At 49.1% G+C, this 23,204-nt stretch overlaps 1 protein-coding gene across 3 annotated transcripts in view; it reads left to right on the plus strand.

The window, feature by feature from the left end:
• The first annotated feature begins 669 nt into the window (after positions 1 to 669).
• The window catches only part of GRB10 (growth factor receptor bound protein 10), a 203,790-nt gene continuing 181,255 nt past the window's right edge, over positions 670 to 23,204 (plus strand). Inside the window, exon 1 of one of the 3 annotated variants that reach the window (XM_064366674.1) lies at positions 670 to 907. The gene's annotated coding sequence lies outside the window, so the exon portion shown is untranslated. Of the gene's footprint in view, positions 908 to 1,484; positions 1,692 to 23,204 lie in introns of those variants that run through there. The other 2 variants (XM_012458915.3, XM_012458907.3) reach the window with 2 other exon arrangements.

A 23,204-nucleotide genomic window follows, 5' to 3' on the forward strand; every position in this document is an offset into this window, starting at 1 on the left:
AGAAAAAATGGAGGGCCTCCTCACTCCACCCGCACTCCGACAATACTCATACTCAGATGGGGAAACTGAGACTCAGAGAAGCGAGACCCCAGCTGACTGGCTGTGAGCAAACCCAGGTTTCCTTTTCCCAGGCCGGGTGCCCTCGGCCCACAACAGAGTCCAGGGCAGCCCCAGCTCTTCCGTCCCGTCCTGCTGCGCCCAGGATAAAGGATCTGGACTGCAGTTAATACTTGGTGCATTTCAAACAGTTCGCTTACAAACTGTCTTTTCGGGACAGGTCCAATTTGTCTTTCGCCGGCGAAGCCTCCAGAGCCGCGGCGGCGGTTGCGGTCCCGCGCCCGGGGGCCTCGCGTCCGAGAGTCCCCAGGAGAGCAGGAGGAGGGGCCCTGCGCACTGGCCCGGGGCAGGAGCCTCCAGGAGGGTCTGGCCCCCCGGCCGCTCGGCCCGCGCCCCCGCGCCCCCGTGCCACGCCCTGCGCCCAGGCCCCGGCTCCTCCCGCGCTGGCGGCCGCCGAGCGGTCCGGGCGGCGGCGGCGGGAGGAGGAGCAGGAAAAGCGGCCGGGGGAGGAGGCGGAGGCGGAGGCGGCGGCGGCGGCGGCGGCGGCGGCAGAGGCGGGGAGGGCGGGCGGGGCCGGGCGAGTTTAAAGCCCATCGAGGGGGTGGGGAGGCTGGGAGGAGGCCGAGAGGGAAGGAGCTGCGGCCGGGCGGGCTCGGCATTCGGAGACCCGGAGGAGCCCAAAGTTTCCGCGCAGCCCCTGGGTGGCGGCAGTGGCGGCAGCGCCGGCGGCGCGGGGCGCCCGGGACAGTCCTGTGCGCCGCCCTCGCCCCGCGGGGATCCGCGCCCGCCGCCGGCCGCGCCGAGTGTCGCGGGCAGCCACGCGGAGGCGGCGGGGAGCCGCGCGCGGCAGGTACGGAGTTGGGCGGGGAGTGCGGCGGCAAGTTACTTTGTGGTCGGCGCCCCCGCGGGGCCCGGACGGCCAGGCGGGTCCCCGCGCCGTCATTGTCTGAGCGCTGGCCGGCAGCGGCCGGGGACGCCGGGCCCCACGGAGGCGCGGCGGGCGGAAGGGCGTCGCCTCTGGGCCGGGGGCTCCGGCGCCCCGGGCCCGCGGCGGGCGGCGCTCGGAGGCGGGACTGGGGCTGCGGGCGCGCGGCGGAGGCGGAGGAGTCAGGGCGCCCCGCCGGGCTCTCCCCGCTGCGTTCCCGACCCCTGGGGGGAGGTGTGGAGCCCAAGCGGTGCATTCTTGAACCATCTTGTCAGACGCCGACGACTCGCGGGCTGCGGCGGGGGCTGCGGTCGAGGCCGCGCTCCTGGGGGCCGCCGCCTGGGAGGGTGGACGCCCAGGCGCCCCTGCAGCTCCGGGTTCTCCGGCTGCGCGGCGGGGCCGCGGCGCGCGCGCCCGGGCGTCCGGGACAGTGGTGCCAGACACTCCCAAGTCTCGAGCCGGCCCAGCCTCGGACGGAGGACCTGGTTTTTTTTGGGGGGGGGGTTCTGTTGGTGACCCGTTACCCGCCGCTAGGGCCTAACAGCAAGTTGAGGACTCTCGGATTAGCCGCCCGCCAGCCGTGGAAACGTGATAAGAGCGGTACCGTTTGCAGAAGGAAATTTCTGATGCAACTCTCCGCCTTTGCTGATTGCCTCTCCAAACGCCTGCCTGACGACTGCCCTGGAGCATGTGCGTTATGGAAATTAGGGTATTCTTTACTTTTTATTGTGTGCATCTTTTCTTGGGATTGGAAGAAACACGAACTTTTTGTGATTTGCTTTAACCGAAACGTTGGGTAATGTAAGAGCCACAGGTGATTTTTACAGGGTCCTGGATCTCTTTACAATGCATTTCAAATAATATTTTCTTGCAAACTTGGTGCCCAGTTTCATTCAAGAGATGGGGGGTAAAAAAAAGAGACCAAAACAAGGAGCGCTCGTCAGTAAATATGCGTTATTGCACAACTTTCTCGTTGCTGCTGTTTAAAAGGCCAGGCCCAGAACACTTTGTTCATGAAAATGCTGATTCAGCCGTTTGGAGCCCCCGAGTTTCAGAAATGGTGGTCTATTTAAAGTTTCGCTCAGTTTTACCAAGAACACATGTTGTTAGCGAAGCAACAGGAGTTGACTAGAGTTTACAACACAATGCTGGCAATATTTTAACAAGAGCTGACCCCGAGTTCCTCTCTTTCCAGGAGGAAAGAGAGAGAATCAGAGTTTCTACAGCAATGGGACGACTTCTGGCTGTGACCGCCACGGTGAAGTGACTTTTAGGAGAGTATTTTAAATAAAAGCACTGAAAATCTAATGTGTTTCCAGGAATGATTCTAGGTGTCTAGGTTTTTCTCCTAAAACAAAACAAAACAAAACAAAACAAAACTCTAGGATCACTGCACATATTTGAGTTTTACTGGGAGCACTTGAAAGCGAAGGGCAACACAGGCCAATCCCCAGATTACAGGGAGGGAATTCGAGGACAGACAGAGTTACACACCCAGCAGGCATTGCTCCTGTAACTGAGAAGTGTAGCGACTGATACTTCTGTAGCATTTCACAGTTGACAAGGCACTTTCAAAAGCCTTGTTGCTTTTAATCTCCTCTACAACCTCCTGATCCCCATTTTACAGGTCTGAAAACCAAGGCTCAGGAGGTTAATCGGCACACCTGAGGTCATACTGTCAGCAAGTGACAAAGCTGTCACTAGAACCTAAGCTTTAGATCGTTTTAGTCTTGTGTTTTATTTGCAAAAGTACATCCACCTCTGAAAGGGAAATGGCGTGGGGCAGGTATGTATAGCCTGCCAGTCACACCCTTGGAGAACTAGGAGGCTCTGTGACGAGTCTGGGGGCTCCTAGCCTTCAAGTTTAATGCCATCTTACCAGAACATTATAGATATTTCCTTTTAGTTTCTCACTTTTTACACTTAAATACACATTTATTTTGGGAAGAAATTTTGATATCCATGAAGTCATGAGTTTTGATGTGGTAATGTTTACTGTAATTAAAATAGAAAAGCTGTGTACCCCTAAAGTCATCTCTTGCATATTACCCGTTGTCTGGTCACTTTTGGGGCAGCTTGGACCAGTCAAAATATTTTTCATTTGTGGATCAGGAACCCCGAGCTGGGCAGGTTCATGCCAGCTACTTGTCCAGAGCTTTGTATGGTGACAGACACCAGGATTGGGACCCAGGGCAGCCCTGGCCCAGTTTCAAGGGCTATGTTTGTGTCTAATCAGCCTCCAGTAGGAGAAGAGAGCAGAGTCAGTCTTGAAGAGTTAGCTCAGAACTCGATTTTGGTGATCTTTCTGGGTAGACTATATAATGTATAGAAATCAAACTCCAGCTCGAACAAAGACATCTATTGTGCCTTAGGCTTCATCTTAGAGCTGTAGAAATTCTTGGTTGGTATATCTGATAAAACCTAATGCTTTAAAGGTGGCATAATTTAAGGAACAGAACCTATTTTCTTGGAATTCCGTCCGACTTTTAACTGCAGGGGGAAGAGAAACCTGTGGGATAGTAGAATGTATTTGAGCATGTATCTGGCGTTCGGTTGCCAGCCTGTCAGAGCTCAGAGCTAACTGCAGAGGATTTTGGTCCTGCTTCCTGGAGGGGAAGCCTGTGCCTTTGCACGTTTGCTGCATAATCCCCTCGTCTGTTTCTCAGTTTATGAAACCAATGTGGCATTGCGTGGCTCCTGAGAACATATTTACCTTGTCTTTCATTTAGGTAATCAGTCGTTTAAAGTTTAAATAAACTTTTTTTTTTTTTCCCTGCTAGTGGAGACTTTTAACCAGTGCTATTTTACTTTTTTACTTAACTGGAAGATTATGGAAGAAATTAAGGTCGTCCAGCTACTTGGTGGGTGAGGCTTGACAGACAGATACTTTGGAGTTCTAGGGGACCACTTTCAGAGTTAGGGGTATAACTGTTCTGATCCATTCAGCCACTAGCCGGTATTTAATTTGTGTGACTCTTTTATCTGCGCACTTTTAGGGAGCTGCATCTGTTTTCAGCCCTTCTTCCTCTTGGCTGGGACACCTTTGCATTGGGCTCCCACCCCCCACGTAGAGCATTTCTGAACTGATCTCTGAGGAATGAGCTTTCCTGCATGTTTGTCTTCGGGAGGCTTTTGTCCACGCTCCTGGTGATCACCGGGCCTGTTAACTGCAGGGAAATAAAAGCAGGCAAAGCTTAAAACCGCCCGCTCACTTGTGGAAAGGCAGGCTGACGGCTCTTCTTTAATAATGGATTGAAAAATGGTGTGATTGTCCTTTGAGATGGCAACGGAAAAAAGCCATTTCCCGGGGTTATCAAAAATAATCTCAGAGGTAGAAATGAGTGGTTCTGATTTTTCTTTTCTTTTTTTTTGCTTTTAGGATATAGTGACTCTAAGGAGATTTTTCTTTTCTCCTGTATTAGAATATTCATATTTTAGAACCATCTACTTTACATATAGATTTTGGGGAAATTCTTGTCTGTTCAGATCCCTAATTTGAGGAGCTTGTTATTTGGGCTGCGCCCAGCAGCAGAGTGGACTTTTTGTTGTTAACGTCCAGCCGGGAACGGGTGCTAGGGAGGAATTACGCCTCCCACCGTATCACTTCCTTTCTGCTCTGTTTGACCAGGGCAGCAGCCAGCACTGACGGTTCCACCAGGCACGCTGCCTCGGATGATTCCTGGTTGTGCTACTTACCAGTTTGGCCAGCCTGAACAAGTGAACCAACCTGATCTGTTAAAATGGAAGCCATAGGCGTGTTTATCTCCACAGCTTGTTGGGAAGGTCGCATGTGGTGTGATGTGTGTGATTGGCTCATGTGGTCTTTGTGGCGATGTCTGTAGGCACTTTGCACAGTTGGCCTTGTCTTAGAGCAGCTTGTGAACTTGATCACATCCTGCTTGCTATTAATTTATAAGGTTGGTTACAAAGGGGACTCGGCTTTTGTATTTTTCGCTTTCAGTGCTTTGTACATGCTAGTTGCGCAAAATCTGTGAATTTATCTGAAATGTTCTTTGAGCCACAGTCAGTGCTCGTAAGAATCCTTTTGTTGACTCTGTTTAGTGTGACAGCCTGAACTCCTCACAGGTAGAATTCTAAGAGCAAAGATAGCTGGTGTGCTGCAGACTTCACTTGGCTGCAAACCATTTGAACCAGATAATAGTGAATAGCTGGTGTCAAAAACTGGTTTCTTGCAACCAGGAGCAAAAGATGTGAAGACTCCTGCAGCGCGCAAGCTCTGACGGGCAGCAGCGTTGGGTGTGTAGACAGATCTCTGGTTTCCGGGCCTGGGGAGCCTGTGGCATTTGCCTTCAGGCCCCTGAGGTTGGTGTCTGGACTCTACAGAGGCACTTCTTCCAGCTGGGACTGAAATAACTGTGGACAGCTTATCTTGGACAGGCTGATGTGCCCCTGGGATGTGGCTCCCAGCTCCATTCAGGACTGTGCTGGTGGGAGTCCTTCTTCTTTCCTGAAGTCCTTGAAAGGTTTTGAGTCCGGTAAGTGGAAGTGGGCATGAGCAGCAGCAGTCTAGCCTGTTAATATGGGGTTCCTAAAGCACTTGGCACAGAAAGTGCTTTGGCATGTGTTGGTCCTCATCATTGTGGCATTAAGGTCACCACAGCTAATGCGGGGTCAGTGCAGGTGGCACTGCATTGTGGACTGCTGTCTGTCTGGCCCTGGCTGTGAGCTGTCAGAGGTCTCACTCCAGGAGCTCTGTAAGGGCATCTGAGCAATGGAGGACCGTGAGGAATAGCTGAAGACCTGCTTTCTACCTTCTCTTGTCCTTTCGCATGGGAATCAAGGGTCAGGAACCCCTAAGGCTGCCCACTGCAAGCTGCCTGGGCGCCACTGAGACGGCAGGTCCCTGCTTCTCTGATGTGTGGGGCCTTTAGTTTACTTATGGAATTTTTAGCTTTTATTTCTGGGAGTATTTAGGCAGTAGCTTCCAACCTTTTGTAAGTGAAGAATCCCTTTTAGTATAAAAACCTTTATTATACCACATATCTCATAGTAATAATTTTTGGATTCTCTGCTTTGAGAAACTCATAGTGACTAGAAGCTACCATGAGTTGAGTAACTTTTAAATTCAGAAGTTTGTACCATAGCCTCCTGCCCAGCGATAGCGCCTGGTGCTAAGCCTGGGGCCCTGGTTGGGATTGCTTTCCTAGAGGGTCTTCACATTCTCTGGGAAGCTGAGCTGGCTGGGTCATGTCTGGTGCCCTGTAGTTGTCCTGTATGAGCTGCTTTCAGCCAGAGGCCACCTCACCCACCCATCTTTTCACCATGGCCACACCACCCTGGCCCAGGACAGGCTGCGGGGGTGTTACCTGAGCCTCCAGGTGTCTTTTCTAGGGCACTGCCCACTCTCTTCTGAAGAAAACTGCGTGCATCTCAGAGTTCCCCTCCAGAGAGAAGAACATCGAGTGTGCATCTCCCTAGTGATGAGATGGAGTGACGTGGGAGGGGTAAAGCAGGAAGGCCTTCTAGCTTCATTGTCGCCTTATCCCTCCATCGCAGGCCTCCCCAGCCTTCTCCCCACCGGGCCCTGCAGGACAGTGAGTGGACACAGGCTGCCCCGTCCTGGCCCGCTGTCCCTGACCGGGGTGCCATGCCCCTGCTGTCCTTGCCTGTCCATATCACTGTGTTTCTGTTCTCTTCATCTGACGGGTCACCTAGTTTTCTAATTCCTCCACACCCAGAGCAAACTATTTTAAAATTTAGTTTGATATTTAAAATCAGAATGATATGTAGACATGGTTTAAAGATGAAATAATTCCCCAGAAGTAACTTAATCAGCAGATTTTTTTTTTCCTATATGTACCTCGGTATTTCCAAAGAGGTCTAAACAATACATTTCGATTCCTGGCAACCTCCTCCTCCCCCTGCTCTCCAGCCCCGTTTTTCATGGTATTCTTTGATTTCAAACCGCATGGAAGGTGAGGATGGTGCTCTTTTGCCCCTCCTCCCCGTCTCCCCGTTGTCTCTTCTGGTCCGTTCGGCTCCATCAGTATGCAGTGCTGGGACGGTCCCCTAATGCTGCTCATAGCTGAGCCACGTAGAATACTGTGATAACTGCGATTGTCTCCTAGGGCATTTTGTTTTCTCCTGGAGTTGTCTTTGCAGTTTTTTAAATGCACTTGTCATTCTCCCCTCCAAACTTACAGAGTTGTGTGAATCTGCTTTCCTAGGCCTAAGGTGATCTGCAGTTTTATCTTCGGAAGCAGTTCCTCATGTGCCTTTGGACATACAGCAGGCCGGGTTGCTCTGGGGCTCCCTGCATAGCTGTTGTCTCGGAGTCTTTCTTCTCCTTTGTCCTGGGAATGCTCCTTTGCCTTTCTCTTGGATCTCGTGACTTTTCTTTCTTGGTTTATTTCCAGAATTTGATGGGGTACTTTCTGTAGGAAGTTTCCAGAAAGAGGCGCACAAGGTGTGTCAACTTTTTGAGGACTTGCGTGTCAGGGAAAATGTCTTCCTTCGACTCTCACAGTTTGCAGTTTGTCCGAATATGGATTTCTGAATTAAAGATAGTTTTCCCTAAAAAATTTGAAGCCTTCCATTGCCTTTAGGCAGAAGGAGGTTGAGAAAGATGCTTTTCTGATTCTTCTTCTTTTTTTTTTTTTGAGACAAAGTCTTGCTGTGTCGCCAGGCACCAGGCTGGAGTGCAATGGTGCAATCTCAGCTCACTGCAACCTCCGCCTCCTGGGTTCAAGCAGTTCTCCTGCCTCAGCCTCCCAAGTAGCTGGGACTACAGGCGCGCACCACCATGCGCAGTTAATTTTTGTATTTTTTAGTAGAGACAGGGTTTCACCATGTTGGCCAGGAAAGTCTCGATCTCTTGACCTCGTGATCCATCCGTTTCGGCCTCCCAAAGTGCTGGGATTACAGGTGTGAACCACCATGCCCGGCCTGCTCTTCTGATTCTTGATTCTGTATATGAAAGAGTACCAGAGTGGATTTTCGGTTTGTTTTTTGTTTTGTCACGTCTGGGCGCTTGTAGGATATTCTCTGTGCCTTTGTTCTGAAGTTCCTTGAAGATCTGTCTTCTTGGGTCTACACTTTGTGTGCAGAGTATGTTGAGGGCCCATATAAGCTGGAATCTGAGATCCTTCTGGTCTTGGACATGTTTTTGAATTGATTCTTTCATTTCTTCCATTTTCCTTTTCTCTCTTTCTAGGATGGCAGTTATTTGGTTTTTAGCCACCTGGATTGTTGCTCTGTATTTTTGATCTAATAGTCTGTAACTGCTGTGTTGTTTTTAGGTTTTGGGATATGTCTTCATTTTGACCTTTTAACCTTTTTATTGGATGCTGTTTCCATTTTCATTTTAAATTTCTTAGGACCTTTTTTAAAAATAGACTTTAGAGCAGTTTTAGGTCCACAGCAAAACTGAATGGAACGTCCAGAGACTTCCTCCATACCCTCCGTTCCACACACCCACAGCCTCTCCCACCACTGGGAATCCTGTACATTTGATACAGTTGACGACTGACACATAATATTGACATTCAAAGTGAGTATTCTTTTTTTAATGGCACAGTATTCTTATTTCATAGATACATCTTTTTACCTCATTTGTAGATATTAATTTTAAAAAACTTTTTCTATATCGTTTCTCCTCTACCATTTGTAAATTATTTACTTTTACTTTTTCTGCTTGTGTCCAGCTTACCTGGAAAGCAGAGCCTATGGCAAAACCTTGTGTGCTTCTGTGGTAGGAGGGTGTGCCAGCCTTGGGGAGGGAGGCTGCTAGGAGGGATCCTGGGTACACGGTGAGGCGGGGTGCCTACGGCGGGCAGTGCCTAGCATTGAGTGAAGTCTGTGGCTTCACATGTGGGGCTGGCTTGTGTCACGAACTCCCAATCCTCCAGACAGTGCTGGGAAGGGGTTTGGGGTGGAGGATGTCTCCTATCAGTGCTCGTTGTGGGGTCACCCCTGAAGCCCATGCCTTCGGGTCTCTTCTCAGCTCTGCAGGAACCTCTTTCACTTCTGTTGGGGGTGCTGCTCCGGGAGCTGCTGGGGATGTTGGTAGGATTCATATGGCAGCTAGTGTGTGATCCACCACATCTTTCTGGGACTAAAGGTATGGCTGTGCCTGCTGACCCTGGTCCAGAGACCTGTGTCCTTGTTTCCAGAAAAGAAGTCATCTAGCTGATGGAGCCGGGGAGAGGACCCAGGATGAACTGGGGCCCAGCTCTTCCTGACACTTCCAATTAATCCTCTTGTTTTGGACTCTGTGTTTCCCATTTCCAGAGGTGAATGGTAGTTCTCATTCCTGAGACTTTCTGGACTTCCACTGAGTGTGTCATCAGGCTTCATCTCCACTTTCCAGCTTAGCCTTTAGCTCCTTTGCTGCTAGTTACCCCTTGTCCACTGGCTTTTCTGACTTTTCAAAGATTCTATTCCTGTTGTCCTAGTAGAGCAAAATGTGTGTCTCGTCAGCCATTCAGTAAAGGTCTGGCTGTTCAAGATTCCTTTCCATCATTAGATCATTTCTCTCATTTTTCCCACATCCAGGAACAGCTGCTTCGAACTGAGACCTCTGCCATTTTGTAATAGAGGGGAGTGCGACAGGGAAGCCCTCTGTCCTGCACAACCTGTTGTTCTAGCCCAGGAGACTGCAGGGTGCTTGGGATATTCAGGCAAAGGAGTTTACCATCCAGGCTGGGAGCTGCTGGGCACGGAGTCAGAGGAACCCCTGAGCTACCTTCCCCGGGTTGACTGCAGAGGTGGGTGGAGCCATTGTGTCAGACCTCAGAAAAGCCTCAAATCTGGAGTCTGGAAGGAACATGGAGTTCTCCCAGTTAGTAACTTGCTCTGGACTTTGGATGAGCAAGGTACTTGCTCTCCGCACTTTGGTTTCTTCCAGAATCTCAGGGTTCGAATCTGTGCTTCCATTTCTCATTCTGTGGCTTGTGATGTTCTCCCCGTGACATCTAAACTGAGCAGTGCGCAGTTAGAATTAAAAGCGATAACACCTCAGTGTTCTTTTAGTAGCCAGAGCCTGTGTGGTCAGCCTGGACTGTGAGAAAGCTTTGTTACCCTTCGTGTTGTGTTGAAAACACTGCTCTCGGCTGCTCTCAGAACCAGCCTTAACTCTGCTTTTGTTTGATCGACTTAAGCAGATTGCAATTTTGTGGTCATGACCACTTTGGAGCCTCCCCTTTCTGGCGGTGGTGGGGGTATATCTGATGTTTCTCCAGCCTCTCCGGTGCCCTTTAGGGGCCTGAGCTGGCCTCAGGGCAGTTGGACTAGGGTAGCTTTTCTGCTCTCTGAACCCCCGCCAGGCTGAGATGGGGTTTTCCCAGTGCCTTGCCCCTTAGTGCGTGTGAATGCAGTATAGGATATCAGTTTCAGAAGCCGTCCACTGTTGACTGTTAGTTACTGCCGTCTACAATGTCCAGCTTTTCCTACCATGTTCTCAGCTAGAGGGGAGTAGAAAATCTCTTATTGCTTGCTGTGGCCTTGTAAACTGCAGTGAATATCTCCAAACCTTGTTTTGCTTCCACCTCCTCGTGTGTGTATCTTTGTGGGGTGTATGTGTGCGTGGGGTGTGTGTGTGTGGTACGTGGGGGTGTGTGTGGTATGTGTGTAGTGTGTGTGTGTGTATGGGTGTCTCTGTGGTGTGTGTGTGGTGTGGGGTGTGTGTGTGTGAAGTGACAGCAGATGCTTAGTATGTATAGGATCTGTTCTTTCACTCGCTGACTCTCAGTTGATATGGAACCCTACTTTGTCCTCGATGTTCAGTAACATTACGCCTGTGGCTTCCAGAAAGAGCCTCTCCCTTCCTGGTTCTTGTCTGACATTTTGGGGACATTTTGGGGAGGGGGTGAGACGGCAGTGACCGTGGAAGAGCAGAACTGGCCGGCCCTGCAGGTGGGAGGCTGCTCCTGCTGGCGGCATCTCCGACTTGCCGCGGCCGCGGTGTCCCCCGCCCCGCTCCGAATGCGGCGTAGCGGGTAGACATGGAGGGCTTTCGGCATCGTGAGAGTGGCCAGTGTGCGCGTCCTTGCCCATCAGGCGGGGGGGCTGTGGGGGAGGAGAGGAGGCAGTGGAGGGAACAAGGGGTTCTTCAGGGTTGCCATGAGAACCAGGGATCCGGGGATTGGGCAGCAGAGGGCCCCCGCCGGGCGTTGGGGCGTGGCTGCGTCACATGGGTTTGGTCCTGGGATTCCTGTTGTGCTCTAGGACCGGGCACTGCTCCGTCGTCCTCCCGCTCCTTGGGAGCGCCCGGTCCCTTGGCGGCTGAGGATTGCAGCCGGGCAGCGGCCGGCTCCGCGGAGGGGCCTCCGGGCACCTGCGCGGTGATGGCGCTGGGAACCCCCGGGCGCGCTCGGGCGGCGGCGCGGCATCCCACCCTCGCCCGGATGGCGTCCCCGGAGGCAGCGCTGGCCCGCTTTCTGTGCTAGCGCGTTCGCCTGGCTCGCGGCGGCCTCGGGCCCGGGTCGGCTTTCTGCGCCGCAGGCCCCTGTCCGGGGCGGAGCCGTGGAGGAGCAGCCCGCCCGGCTCCCAGCGCTGTCCATGCGGAGCGCTGTCCACGCGCCGGGCACTGCGGGGGCCGGGCCCCGAAGCCCTCCCAGGGCCGGCGGCGCGCACGCAGCGACCCCGTGCGGCGGGTGCTGCCGCCCGCTCTCCAGGTACTCAGGTGGGCTCCGCCGCGGGCGGGGGGCGGCGGGGGCGGCGAGCAGGGCGTCGAGCGGGGCGGCTTGCCCGGGCTGCGGAGGTCCTGGCCGCGGCGGACAGGGCCGGGGAGGGAGGCCGGGAGGTCTTGCCGCGCCGCCCCGCGTCCGCCTGCCGCGGGCTCGCTGCAGTCCGGATTCCGAGCCTCGTTGCCGCCAGCCATAGGACAGTATTATGTAACCATTTTTAAATCTTAATTGTTTAATATTATGTAACGAGTAGTAACTGTACTCTCGGAAACCCGTGACAGCGACTCGCGGGAACCTCGCCCGCTCCTTCCTCGCCAGGAGCTGGGCAGCGAGTGTGGGAACCGGCTTAGGAAACGAGCGGATCCGGGCATCCGGGCTACTGCTCCGGCTTTCTCGGAGAAACAGAATCCCGGCGCCTGCTGGACTTCGCTGAAACCTGGCTGGCATGTGGTCGCGTATACAAGCCGTGGGTAAACGCATCTCATCACGCCGCCTCTTACTCCATGAACACCTTCTCTCTGGAAGGGGCATATCAGACAATTAATGCGAATTGAGCGGTGAAGGTGTGGGCATGGGGTTCGCATTCTTGATGGAGTTCAAAAAATTGTGCAACGAACACGTAGGACTTCCTAGCCCTTGATCTTCAGAAAAACAATCGATCACCTGTTCCACACGCCAGTCGCCGCCTCGGTCGGCTGCCATTTGTCTGTTAATGGCACAGTCCCTGTCAGGGTGCTGGGGGGACCTCGTCTGCGGAGCCGGCACACAGGTGGCTAGGGGCGGGGGAGACTGCAGTCTAAACCTGCAAAGCTGTCCTTCCCAGCCCAGCGAGGGGAAGCGTGGGTGTCTTTTCTCATTGTTCTTTTTAAGTCTGAAAGGCAGCGACTGCAGGGATTATGACGTGCTGGCGGCCAGGGCCTCGGGTGCTGCCTGGAGTCTCCTGCCTGTCTGTGCTCCTTCGCTGTTAGCATGGGGGTGGGAGCAGGGCCATGCATTCTTCCTTTGGCCTGGGTGGGAACAGGGGAGGTGGTGGGCAGGGGCAGAAAGGTTTCTTGGGATTTCCTTTCGCTCTGTCACTCCGGAGAAGAAAGGTGGTAGAGAACACTTATTTCAGATTGAGGTGCTTGGCAGCCACGCACTGAAGAACGGTTTTTAATTGTAGGGTGGGGTGTGAGTGCAGTGTGGTTCTGTCCCCTCCCCCTCCTTGTGCTACCTGCCCTTGTACCTGGACCTGTGAATCAGGGATAATAGTTACTACCTTGTAGGATTGAGAATGGTGCATACTAACTGCTGAGGAACACAGCGAATGAAGTTATGGTAGTTGCACGATTGGGATGAAGGGGGTGAGCGAAGTTCCAGATCAGTAGATTAAAATGTGAGTTATTTTTAGCGTCTCCTAAGGATTTCCATCACCAGTTGCTCCTCCTGCCATCATGTAATTACCATTCCAGAACTGGGCTTCCAGACTTCCAGAGAACACTGCATCTTTTGAATTTCGGAGGTTAGATTCCAAAATTTGCATTTTTAGGCTACAGCCTAAGTTCACTGACACTTGGGTTCCCACAAAAGCCAGGCTGCTTCTTGGAGTATGTACTTGTGACTTGTAAAAATGTCTTAGGAAACTCGTTTGGACTTGAATGGTTTTACCTTCGTTTCAGACTTGGGGGGTGGGTGGGGGCTGCATTCTCATAATTCACAGGAGGAAGAATGTGTAGGAGAGACCAGGGTTTTTAAGGTGTGACCTCTGAACCACCTACGTCAGAGCCGATGGGCTCTTGGTGCTTATCCCCAGGCCTCGGCTCCTAGCTATGAAACTGACTTTCTGGGCTGGGGACCTAGAATTCTTTGTCTTTGTGAAGGCTGCCAGGTGATCCTCACAAGCATAAAGTGTGAGAACTGATGTGGTGTTCTGGGCCTTGTAACCACTGGGGCTTCTGGTAATTCAGTTAGAAAGTTGGCAGCTCCTGTCTGAAGGGTCAAGGGCAGAACGGGGGGTGGCCTTGAGTCAGTCTGAGCCCTGTGGACCCTGGGAGGTCTGGGAGCACATGTCAAAAGAGGCCTTTGTGTGGGCCTTTTGTTTCTGTCTTTTCTGTCAGCTGAAAAAAATAAGTTGGCACATCTGGTAGTGGGCATGGCCGTGCTGTATCATGTGCAGAGCTGCTGTGATGGACGGTATTTTCTCATATTTCACAAAATTCACTGGCTGGGCATGATCCACAAAGGCCTAACCCATCCCAAACCCTGGAACCCTTTCCATGACGATTTATTCTGATTCGTTCAGGAGACGTATTTCCTTCCGTTTTCATGTGGAATGGGCTTTGTTCCTCTCACGGCTGGCAGAGGTTAAATTAAAGGGGCCAGAAAATGCTGAGCTGTGGCTAAGATTGCAGTGGGTGGGGGGGAGGCAGGAGGCATTTATTGGCCCCATTTGATTCTTCCCCTTTTTTCTCTGCCTCCTTGGTTAGCGGGGTGGTGGGGAGTCCAGGACTATTTCTTCAGGGACATTTCTGGTCTGTGGAGACTTGCTTGCCTGCAGGCACCTGGGAGAGTCTGGGCTGAACTCTAGATGCCTCAGGCACAAATCTGATACTAATGAGGGAAGAAAATTCTAAATGTGTAAATGGTACCTGTAAGTCAGCTACAAATAATTCCTTTCCTTTCCTGTGCTGTGTCTGGGAGCCAGCTTCTGAGTGCCGTCGAGGTAGTCCCGGTGGTTTGAGACTGGCGATGTGCCCTTGCCAACAATGGCCGTGCAGTTCTGAGCAGTTGTTCAGCATTCAAGTGGGATGAGAATGGCAAGGAGTCCTCTGGGTGGCTTTTGACAAGGGACCCCGCCTGTTACTCACTCAACAGGTGTTTGAGGAGCCAGTCTGTCTCTGTCATCTGTTCCTGCCTTGCTTAGATGGAAAATAATGAAATCTGTGTAGGAGGGGAGGGTGAGTCGAGGGATGCCCTGGGTTGACTGAACAATAAACTAGTGATGTTAATGTATTTTGCTTATTTATTTTCTTAAAGGGAGCCGACACATTTCAGTTCTGATACAAGTTAAATATTAACAATGTCTGAAAATACCACTACTTAAACTTTAATATGCACGTGAATCTCCTGGGGCTGGTGATAAAATGCAGCTTTTAATTCCGTTGGTCTGGGGTGGGACGTGAGGTTTTGGGTTTCTGACCAGCTCCCACGCATTATACTTGCAATTAGTCAGTGGCCCACACTTGGTGCAGTAAGGTTTTATGTCTTTTTCTCTAGAAATTTTCTGAAGAGGACGCTACATGGTAAGAACTATACTTATAATCTAAGAATTTTTGTACCAAGAATTTTCTAGTGATTAGCCCTACGTTGTTATAAATGACATCCTGAAATGTGTCCATACTTTATTTCAGTGGCAGATATTTGTACAGTGTCCTGCTTTGACATTTGCCTGTGGATTTTTGATGTTGTTGTTGTTACTGTTTTAGAGATGAAGTTTCACCATGTTGGTCAGGTTGGTCTCGAACTCCTGATCTCAGGCGAGCCACTTGCCTCGGCCTCTCAAAGTCCTGGGATTACAGGTGTGAGCCACCATGCCCGGCAAATTTCTATGGATTTCATTTAGTGGTTTCTCTTTTGTTTATGATGATAGAACACTTAGAAATTTTGAAACCTTTTGAATTTTAAGCAGATTTAGGAGGCCCACCTGCCTTCCTTTTAATTAAGAATGTAGGAATTGTATTGGCTTTGCACTTTTGCACGCTAACAACCCACTTTTTCCGAGGTCCCTGCTCAGTGCCTTCATGTCTCAGCATCACAGCCTGGAACCAGGAAGGCCTCCACGCCATAGAGAGAAGCAACAAAGGTCTCTCGGTGGGGCTGCTGGCTGGGGCCCTTGCCTGTCTTCTGTCGGCATGAGCCTGACCCTACCCTTGGAGGTAGGATTGGGTTGTCCCATTATTCCTGTCAGGGTAGGTGGTATGAAAGCAGCAGCCTCGTTTGTACCTGTGAGTCTGTTCTGTGTATAAGGCTCCACCGTGTGGATCACCTCTGCTTAATATCACCTTTTGAAAAATTCTACAACCAAAGTTCTTCCTTGGATAGTAAAGACACTTCTGAATTTTTGTATTTGTGCCTACCCTATTTGGTCAATAAATGCATTGATGGACTCCATGGGACTTTGGACCCTTTCCTTTGTCATCTTTTAACAGTCTTCCTAGACTGGTGGTGATGTTGGGCAACTTAATGCTTCCTGAAGGTTATAGAGTCTACAGGAGCTAATAATGTATTGCCAAATAAGTGAGGAAACATTGGATTAGATAAAGTTGGTTTCTTTATGGCACAACATTTCAGGAAATTTTGTGTGCCACGATGTGCTATGACACTTTAAGAGGAAGATGTCTAGGCTATGGTGGTTCCAAATTTTGGGGGATCAGAAGGTGGGGCCAGAACCCTTCTTGTGCTGATTATTTCGTTGGACGAGTTTGTTTTTTATTTTTATTTTCATTTTTCTTTAAGTTCTGGAATACCTGTGCAGAACATGCAAGTTTGCTACATAGGTATACATGTGTCATGGTGGTTTACTGCACCCATCAACCCGTCAGCTAGGTTTTAAGCCCCACAAGCATTAGCTATTTGTCCTGATGTTTTCCCTCCCCTCACTCCATCCCCTCCCTCACAGGCCCTGGTGTATGATGTTCCCATTCCTGTGTCCATGTGTTCTCATTGTTCAACTCCCCCTTATGAGTGAGAACATGCAGTGTTTGGCTTTCTGTTCCTGTGTTAGTCTGCTGAGGATGATGGTTTCCAGCTTCATCCATGTGCCTGCAAAGGACATAATATATCATGTCATTTTATGACTGTATATTATTCCATGGTATGTATGTACCATATTTTCTTTATCCAGTCTATCACTGATGGGCATTTGGGTTAGTTCCATTTCTTTGATATTGTAAATAGTGCTGCAGTCAACATATATGTGCATGTATCTTTATGGGCTAGTGTTTTCGTAGACTCTTCTCTTAAAAAAAAAAAAGCTTTATTGAGATATAATCAAAATACCATACAAATTACCCGTTTAAATTTGAAGTATATAATTCAATTAGTATATTTACAGATATGTGCACGTGTATGTGTGTGTGTATATATACACATTGCTGTGGTCTGAATGTATTACCCAAAATTTGTGTGTTGAAACCTAATGGCCAATGTGATGGTATTAAGAGTTGGGGCCTTTAGGAGGTGTGTTTAAGTCACAGGAGTGGACATAGATGGGATTAGGGCCCTTTTAAAAGGGCTTGAGGGGGAAACGGGTTTGCTCTCTTCTGCTTTTCTACCATGTGAGGATACAGCATTTGTTCCCCTCTGGAAGGTGTGGCAACAAGGCACCATCTTGGAAGCAGAGGGAGGCCCTCACCAGACACTCAACCCCAGTGCCTTGCTCTCGAACCTCCTCTCCTTCAGAGCCATGAGAGATAAATTTCTGTTATTTATAAATTACCTAACCTGTGGATTTTGTTACAGCAGCACAGACAGACAGTAATTGGTGTAAGGCCGGTCGCCTTGCCGGGAGCTTGGACACCGCCCCCCACCCGGCCTCGGGAGCTCGGACACGTCTGCCCCCGTCGCACAGCCTAGCCCTCCCTTAAAGAACCCCGCCAAAATGCAAACGAAGTCTTGTAACTCTACCCAATAGCAGTTGAGTCTTGTATGCAAACGAAGTCTTGTAGCTCTACCCAATAGCAGTCGAGTCTTGTATGCAAACAAAGTCTTGTAGCTCTACCCAATAGCAGTCGAGTCTTGTATGCAAACGAAGTCTTGTAGCTCTACCCAATAGCAGTCGAGTCTTGTATGCAAACGAAGTCTTGTAACTCTACCCAATAGCAGTCGAGTCTTGTGTGCAAACGAAGTCTTGTAACTCTACCCAATAGCAGTCGAGTCTTGTAAAACTACCCAATGGCACTCAAACCCTGCCTACCTGCCAATAGCAAGCTTGCCTTGCCCACACCCTGCTCTCCCACAACCAATTGAACACCTCCACTCCCTATAAAACCCCTGTCTGAAAGGAGTCCGCGTGACTTCTCTGGCCCCTCCTGTCAGACCGCAGAACCTCGCCCAGGAGCCGAATAAATTCACATTGGATCTTCTTGTGCTGGCCTCAGTTTCTTCTTTTTAAACTCGGCAAGAACCTAAGAACCCTTACAATTGGTACTGAGAGTGGGGTGTTGTATGGCAAATACTTAAAAGAAAAGTGGAATTGGGCAATAGTTAGAGACTGGAACAGTTTGGAAGTGTTTGCTAGAAAAAACTTAGATTTCTGTGTGTAGAGCATTCAGAATTATTCTGGTGAGGGCCCAGAAGAGGAGGAGAGCTGTGGAGAGAACCTGTCTTCTTAGAAATTTCCAAGTGGTTGTGATCAGAATGCTGGTAGAATTACAGGCAATAAAGCCCATTCTGATGAGGTCATAGATATAAATAATGAATATCTATCTTATTGGAAACTGGAGGGCAGACAGTCCTTGCTACAAAGGGGCAAAGAACTTGGCTGAATTGTGTCCATACTCTAGGGCTTTGGGGAAGGCAAAATTTAAGAGTGACGACCTGGGATATTTGGTGGGAGAAATCCCTGCGCATAGTGTTCAGTGTGCTACATGACTTCTCTTAGCTTCGTGTTATCTCTTTTTATTCTCTTAACCTCACATTTAGTGGTAAAATGTGAGAGAAATGAATTGAAAATGGAATTTATAATCCAAAGGGAAGCAGAGCTGGGCACTATGGCTCATACCTGTAATCCCAGCACTTTGGGAGCCAAAGTGCGAGGATTGCTTAAATTCAGGAGTTTAAGACCAGCCTGGGCAACATATCTAGTAAACATATTTAGTAGAGACCTTATCTCTACTAAAGATTAAAAAAAAAAAAAAAAAAACAGCTGAGTGTGGTGGCATGCACTTAGTCTCAGCTACTCAAGGGGACTGAGGTGGGAGGATCACTTGAGCCTGGGAGGTCAAGGCTACAGTGAGCCATGATCCTCCTGCTGCACTGCAGCCTGGGTGACAGAATGAGGCCCTGTTTTGAAAAAAAAAGAAGCAGAATTTAAGGATTTGGAAAATTTTTAGCTTGCCCAGGTCGTAAAAGCATGTTTGGGAGAAAACACTAAGGGCGTGGCCAAGTGACCTTTTGATAAGGAGATTAGTTTGGATAGAAGGAAGCCACATGCTATTCATCAAGATAATGGAAGAATGATCCTGAAGGCATTTCAGAGATTATCAGTGCTGCCTCCCCTATCAGAGGCCCAGAATACCAACCAAGGCCCAGGGAACAGAACTATGTCAAAAGAGAGGCCTTGGGCGCCTGCAGGACCTTAGCATTCACTACCTAGCACCACCTCAAGTCTCTGCTCTCGGCATTACAGTGCGGCCCTCCTTGGCTGCCCCAGCTATGGCTCAGGGGGGCTCCAGTGCAGCTATTTCCATTGGTCTGGAAGGCACAGGCCATAAACCTAGGTGGCATCCATATGGTGCTAAGTCTGCAGGTATGCAGAGTGCAAGAGCTGTGGGTGCATGGCTTCCTTCATTTAGATTTGAAGGGATGCCTCAGAGAGTCTTGGGCTCAAACAGAGAATTGCTGCAGGGTAGGGCTGCTGCAGAGTCTCCCTGCTAGGATAATGCCTAATGGAGCCATAGGGGCAGGAATGCCGAAAAAGAGCCCCCACTACGGCAGTGCCCAGCAGAGTCTTGAGGTTGAGGCCACACCAGCGAGCTCCCACAAGGACAATGCGTAATGGAGCTGTGGGGGTGGGGCTGCCCCTGAGAGCCTGTAACTGTAGAGCTCCCAGTGTGCAGTGCCAGCCTGGGAGAGCTTGCAGGTTCCCTGCTGCAACCTGTGAGAGCTGCTGTGCGGGCTGTGCCCAGCATTTGGCAGCAGGGCTGCTCAGGGCCTTGGGAGCCCAACTCCCGCCCCATTGTGTCTGGAAGGCAGGACATGGAACCAAAGATTTATTCTCTAGATTTTATGTTTGTCCTGTTTGGTTTTGGATTTGGTCGGGACCTGTTAGCTCTTTTCTTTCCTATTTCTCCCTTTTATAATGGGAATGTCTGCTCTTCATCTGTCCTACTATTTTTTTTTTTTTTTTTTGAGACAGTCTCTCACTCTGTCATTCAGCTTGGAATACAGTGGTGTGATCTAGGCTCACTGCAACCTCTGCTTCCTGGGCTCAAGCTGTCTTCCCACTTCAGCCTGCTGAGTAGCTGAGACTACAGGTGTGTGTCATCACGCCCAGCTAATTTTATTTTATTTTTGTATTTTTAGTAGAGATGGGGTTTCGCCATGTTGCCCAGGCTGGTCTCGAACTCCTGGGCTCAAGAGATCTGGCCACTTCAACCTCCTGTAGTGCTGAGATTACAGGAGTGAACCACTGCTGAAGTCTGAAGCATTTTGCTCAGGTTGAAACACATCTTTAAGTCTCACACGCATCTGATTTAGATGATATTTAGATGAAATTTTAGACTTCAGACTTTTGAATTGATGCTGGCATAAGATAAGACTTTGGGGCTATTGGGATGGAATGAACGTATTTTGTATGTGAGAAGGACATACATTTTGGGGGCCTGGGGTGGAATGCCATGGTTTGAATGTTTGTGTTTCCTTATGGCCTTATCACCTCCCCAGTGCAACTGTATTAAGAGGTATGGCTTTTGGGAAGTGATAAAGTCATGAGGGTTGTAGTCTCATGAATGATTAGTGCTGTCATCAAAGGGCTGGAGAGAACGAGCTAGCATCCCCTTTCTGCACTTCTGCCATGTGAGAGCACAGCAAGAAGGCCCTCACCAGACACCAAATGCTGGCACCTTGATCTTGAACTTCCCAGCCTCCAGAACTGTGAGAAATAGATTTTGTTCTTTATAAGTTATCCAGTCCCAAGTATTTTGTTATAACTGCAGAAATGGATGAATAAACACACACATACACACACACACACACATTGTATATACAGTGTTCAATTAATATATTCACAGATATGTGCAACTACCACCATAGTCAATTTTAGAACAAAAAGAGCCCCTGCACCCTTTAGCTATCATACCTCCCACTCCCTGCCAGCCCATTGCTCCCCCTCCTTTCCCAACCCTAAGGAACTCAACTTTTCTGTCTACATAGGTTTCCCTGTCCAGGACATTTCATGTGAATGGAATCATCTGTGGTTTTTGTGAGTGTCTTCTTTCATTTAGTGTGATGTTTTCATGGTTAATCTATGTAGTAGCATGCATTAATACTTCATTCCTTTTTAGGGCTGAATAATATTCCTTGTATGTATATACTACTTTTTGTTTATTCCCGTTGATAGACATTTATGTTTCTACCTTTTGGGTATTGTGAATAATGCTTCTGTGAACATTGGTGTGTAAGTATCTTTGAGTACTTGCTTTCAATGTTTTTGCATATATGTCCAGATTAGAATTGCTTCATTATATGGTAATTCTATGCTTAGCTTTTTGAGGAACTGCCAAACTGTTTTCTAGAGCAGCTGGACCATTTTACATTCCCACTAATAATGCACCAGGGTTTCAATTTCTCCACATTCTTGCCAACACTTGACATTTTTCATTTTCTTTCTTTCCTTCCTTTCCTTTCTTTTTCCCTTTTCCTTTCCTTATAGCTGTCCTAATCAGCGTGATATGGTTTGGCTCTGTCCCAAATCTCATCTTGAATTATAGCTCCCATAATTCCCACATGTTGTGGGAGGGACCTGGTGGGAGGTAATTGAATCATGGGGGCGAATCTTTACAGTGCTATTCTAGTCATAATGAAAAAGTCTCATGAGTGCTGACAGTTTTATAAAGGGGAATTTCCCTGCACAAGCTCTCTTCTCTTGTCTGCCACCAAGTGAGACATGCCTTTCACCTTCTGCCATGATTGTGGGGCCTCCCAGCCATGTGGAACTGTGAGTCCATTAAACCTCTTTCTTTTGTAAATTATCCAGCCTCTGGTATGTCTTTATCAGCAGTGTGAAAATGGACTAATACAAGGTGTCAGATGATAGCTCATTGTGGTTTTGATTTGCATTTTGTTGTTGAGTTGTAGGAATTTATATATATTTATATATTCTAGATATTAATACTCTTATCAGATATATGATAAGCAGCTATTTTGCCCCTTTCTGCAGGTTGTCTTTTCACTGTCTTCCGAGTGTCCTATGATGCACAAAAGCTTTTAATTTTTGAAGTTCATTTATTTATTTTATTCTTTTGTTGCCTGTGCTATTGGTGTCACGTCTGAGAATTCATTGTCAAATCCAATGTCAACATAAAGATTTTTCCCTATGTTTTCTTCTAAGGGTTTAACAGACATAATTTTATTTCTTCCTTTCCAGTTTGGATGGCTTTGATTTCTTTTTCTTGCTTAATTGCTCTGGCTAGAGTTTCTAGTAGTGTGTTAAGTAGACTTGACCAAAGCAAGAATTCTGCCTTGTTTTTACTGTTAGGGGAAAAGCTTTCACTTTTTCACCATTGAGCATGATTGTTTGCTGTGGAATTTGTAACAGACATTTACAGGTACTTAATTCACTTTCCTTGGTGGAGCGTTTCTGGAACAATTCTGTATTCTTTGACTGTCTTGGGACTCTTGGATCCAGGATACAATCTAGAAGCCCAGAATGAGGTGGCTGGGGAGTTGGGAGACACAGGTAATGTGAATTTGTTCCATGTTGTAGTGTGGTGTCGGTTCACCTTTCTTTCCAGACCTGGTGGCCATATTGTAGTCTTGAGGGTTGCAGCAAAGCCCTTACGTTTTGAGTGCTCTTTCGGAGGCAAGGAGGGTTCTTATACCAACGTTCTCACAGCTTTACTCCCTTTTTATGTCTCAAAATGATCCAGACCATGGGTGGTGGTGATGTTGAAGGAGGTCTCCTGAATAGTTCCACATCCCCTCACAATTTCATTTCGTCTCTGGTACTTCAGTGCCAGGTTTAGGGGGCACATGTACCATTCAAGTTAGGTTGGCTTTGTAATGACAGTTTAGGGTGGATTTTGGCTTCCTACAGGTCTTCCTACAGACTTTCCACATTTGTAGTATCCTGATCATGAGTTGAAGTAATAGATAAGAGGAAGGCCCATTCAGAGAGTAAGTCTCACATTGCCAGGTCAGAAATATTCTCTTTCCTCCTGTTAAGCGTCGTGCTGAGTCCTGACAGTGATAATCCCGCAGTGGGCAGAGAGGGGAGGACGTTGTTTGAAGCTGTGGGGAGGCTTGTGGTTCATTCCTATTGGGCTGTGGGTTCTGGTCTCTTCTACCAGCTTAAATAAAAGGGCACAGATAGCTGGGAGCAGTATCAGTTCAGAGGAACACGAATCTGGGTGCTGATGTGTGTTGTTTGATTTTGGCCCTTGTTTTAACACAGGGAGAGGGCAGATGGTGAAGCTCTGGCCACCTGTGAGTGTTGGCAACCCCAGGGGGGCAGTCCATCCTGCTGGCTGTACTTTGCTTGAGAACTGGAAATACTGGACATATGACATTTTCCTTCTGACTCTCCCCATTTGTGTGGCTTATGCAGGAGACAGGGGAGGAACATTCTAAATGACCTGGAGCTATGCATCTTGCCAGAA

This window comes from Aotus nancymaae, unplaced genomic scaffold (genome assembly GCF_030222135.1).
Source record: "Aotus nancymaae isolate 86718 unplaced genomic scaffold, 86718_ANA_hifiasm-v0.15.2.pri h1tg000065l, whole genome shotgun sequence".
Lineage (NCBI taxonomy): Eukaryota > Metazoa > Chordata > Mammalia > Primates > Aotidae > Aotus > Aotus nancymaae.